The sequence below is a fragment of the Arachis ipaensis genome, chromosome B6 (assembly GCF_059453495.1).
Source record: "Arachis ipaensis isolate K30076 ecotype BB chromosome B6, ASM5945349v1, whole genome shotgun sequence".
NCBI lineage: Eukaryota > Viridiplantae > Streptophyta > Magnoliopsida > Fabales > Fabaceae > Arachis > Arachis ipaensis.
Window position 1 is genome coordinate 21,623,284 of NC_142441.1, and position 4,134 is coordinate 21,627,417.

Genomic DNA, 4,134 nt, shown 5'->3' on the forward strand with positions numbered 1-4,134 from the left:
CAAATCAGCAAGACGATAGAGGTATACATCTTCGATATGCTCATCAAAACCACATAAGCGGGGTCCCTGTTACAAGATTTGCAACTAGTGTTCGAATCCCTCTGCAAGCACGAAATGCAGCTAACCAGAAAAATGTGCTTTCGCCATGGAAGCAGAAAATTTCTCGGCTAACCCACCGTGGATGACCAGTCCTGGATCCATTAATAGATGTCCAGAGGTTAACAGGGCGATTCACTGCCCTCTTCCGATTTCTGGGAACTTCAGCTCAAAAGGCGTTGCCTTTTTTCAACCTGATGAGGAAGGGAATTGCATTCCAATGGACAGAAGAATGTGAGAAATCCTTCCTCCAATTCAAAAAACTCTTGTCGGAACCTCTGGTCTTGGCCAAATTGGTTTACGAGGAACTTTTATTCCTTTATCTGGTCATCACCGATGAAGCCATAGGAAGGGCTCTCATCAGAAAAGAGGATAAACAATAGTTTTCGATATACTTTAACAACAAAGTGTTCGAAAATGCGAAATTGCGATATTCGCGGCTCAAAAAGCTGGCCTTGGCCTTGATCATCTCTTAAAGGTGGTTAAGACAATACTTTCAGAGCTACCAAATCGTGGTTCACACAAACCAACCCATTAGAAAAGTACTCCAAAAATCCAACTTGGCGAGAAGAATGATGACATGGTATGTGGAACTATCACAATTCGACATTTCATACTAACCAAGGCACGCCATCAAGGCTCAAGCCATGGCGGACTTCTTGGCTGAAATAGCTCACCTAAACCTCATTCTCCTAGTGTAACAGTGGAAGCTCCACATCAACGAAGCATCCAACCAAACCTCTGGCAGTGCAGGAGTAATCCTAGAGAACTCTAATGGCCTCCTGTATGAGTAGTCTATCAAATATGAGTTTCCTGTATCCAATAACCAAGTGGAGTACAAAGCTATTATAGCTGGGCTCTCCTTGACCAAACTTGGGGTCAGAAATCTGGAAGTCAATAATGACTCACAAGTCATCACATTGAATGTCAACGGAATATGCCAAGCTCGGGATCCCTTGCTCCAAAAATACTTGGAAAATGCCAAAGAATTATGCACAGCCTTTAACGTGGTGATGATCCAGCATGTCCCCCAGGAAAAAAATACTAGAGCAGACTTACTGTCAAAGCTGGCCAACACCAAGTTCTCTAGAGGAAACCACTCCCTCATCCATGAGGCGATCAAAGAACCAACAATGATTAGGCTCCCAAGCCCAATTATCCCCCCTTGGCCTGAGAATCTGGAACCTACCGAATGGCCACAAATCCCTAACCGACATTCAAAATCAAATACGAATCATATCTTTTCCAAATTAGAAGATCGGACAAGGGAAAAACACTTATATAAGGGGAGTCTCAGACTCCCCCCAAATATGATACACATAACCCTAAATCTCTACTTCTTATATCTATTCTGAATTGAGTGTTGAAGTGTCTCTGTAGGTCACCCCTCCCTTTCTCACTTTGCCGGATTGAATATCGCGAAGCTCATCACCCTGCTTGGTCATGGATTCCATTGTTCAAGGTAACTCGCGAACAAGATCCATTGAGATTCAAATCATAATTTTGATCCATATTACTATGTATGTTCTAAGAAAAAGGAAAAAAGAAATCCCATGTTACTCGTGGACATTTCTCTACCATGAGTAGCAAATCAAATCAACCATTATAATAATCATGTAAAGAGCAAGTAAACACACCAGCACATCCAACACTACTATATAAGTAGTGAGCATTTCAAGTAAGTTTTTAAGCAATTAAACACACCAGCACATCTCCGAATTCATTAATTATATATATCCAGAGAATAGAAATAGAGATAGGAATATTGGTGGCTGAGCAGCGCAGTAGTGGAGACAATAATAATGTCCGTTAGTGCCTGATGAGTGGATAATTTATACGCTTTTTGGCATTGTTTTTAGTATGTTTTTAGTAGAATCTAGTTACTTTTAGGGATGTTTTTATTAGTTTTTATGTTAAATTCACATTTCTGGACTTTACTATGAGTTTATGTGTTTTTATGTGATTTCAGGTATTTTCTGGCTGAAATTGAGGGACTTGAGCAAAAATCAGATTCAGAGGTTGAAGAAGGACTGCTGATGCTGTTGGATTCTGACCTCCCTGCACTCAAAGTGAATTTTCTGGAGCTACAAAACTCAGAATGGCGCGCTTCCAATTGCGTTGGAAAGTAGACATCCAGGACTTTCTAGCAATGTATAGTAGTTCATACTTTGAACAAGTTTAGATGACATAAAAGGGCGTTGAACGCCAGTTCTACGCTACTGTCTGGAGTTAAACGCCAGAAACAAGTCACAAACCAGAGTTAAACGCCAGAAATACGTTACAACCTGGCGTTCAACTCCAGAAAGAGCCTCTGCACGTGTAACATTCAAGCTCAGCCCAAGCACACACCAAGTGGGCCCCGAAAGTGGATTTATGCATCAATTACTTACTTCTGTAAACCCTAGTAGCTAGTTTATTATAAATAGGACTTTTTACTATTGTATTAGACATCTTTGGAATCATCTTTGGACGCCTGGTTCTTAGATCAGAGGGGCTGGCCATTCGGCCATGCCTGAACCTTTCACTTATGTATTTTCAAACGGTAGAGTTTCTGCACTCCATAGATTAAGGTGTGGAGCTCTGCTGTTCCTCAAAGATTAATGCAAAGTACTACTGTTTTTCTATTCAATTCAACTTATTCTGCTTCTAAGATATTCATTCGCACTTCAACCTGAATGTGATGAACGTGACAATCATCATTATTCCCTATGAACGCGTGCCTGACAACCACTTCCGTTCTACCTTAGATTGAATGAGTATCTCTTGGATCTCTTAATCAGAATCTTTGTGGTATAAGCTAGATTGATGGCGGCATTCATGAGAGTCCGGAAAGTCTAAACCTTGTCTGTGGTATTCCGAGTAAGACTCTGGGATTGAATGACTGTGACGAACTTCAAACTCGCGAGTGCTGGGCGTAGTGACAGACGCAAAATGAGGGTGAATCCTATTCCAGTACGATCGAGAACCTCAGATGATTAGTCGTGCTGTGACAGAGCATTTGGACCATTTTCACAAGAGGATGGGATGCAGCCATTGACAAGGGTGATGCCTCCAGACGATTAGCCATACAGTGACAGCGCATCGGACCATTTTCTAGAGAGGATAAAAAATAGCCATTGACAACGGTGATGTCCTTACATAAAGCCAGCCATGGAAAGGAGTAGGATTGATTGGATGAAGACAGCAGGAAAGCAGATGTTCAGAGGAACGAATGCATCTCTATACGCTTATCTGAAATTCTAACCAATGAATTACATAAGTATTTCTATCCTTATTTTATGTTTACTTCTTATTTAATTTCGAAAACTCCATAACCTTTTGATATCCGCCTAACTGAGATTTACCAGGTGACCATAGCTTGCTTCATTCCAACAATCTCCGTGGGATCGACCCTTACTCGCGTAAGGTTTATTACTTGGACGACCCAGTGCACTTGCTGGTTAGTTGTGTGAAGTTGTGATAAAAAGTTGAGATTACAATTGAGCGTACCATGTTGATGGCGCCATTGATGATCACAATTTCGTGCACCAAGTTTTTGGCGCCGTTGCCGGGGATTGTTCGAGTTTGGACAACTGACGGTTCATCTTGTTGCTCAGATTGGGTAACTTTCTTTTCGTTTTCTTTTCAAAAAGTTTTCAAAAAATCTTTCAAAAATTTCTCCTTTGTTTTCGAAAAAAATTTTAAAATAAAAATGTTTTCAAAAATATTTTTTTCTTCAGAATTTTTAAGAATGAATTCTAGAGTTTCATGAAGCATGTTGAAGCATGCTGGCTATAAAACCATGTCTAAATTCTTTTGGACAGAGGTTTTGGCTTAAAATTGAATGAATTACTCCCATATTCATGCTAAAGCTTGACTGGCTATTAAGCCATGTCTAACTCTCAGATTGGAGCTTTAGATTAAGATTGTAAGATTCCTGGAATTCATATTAAAAATTTTGGAATCCTTATTTTTCTTTTTCAAATGATTTTCGAAAAATATAAAATAAAAATACAAAAAAATCATAAAATCATAAAAATCAAAAATATTTTTTGTGTT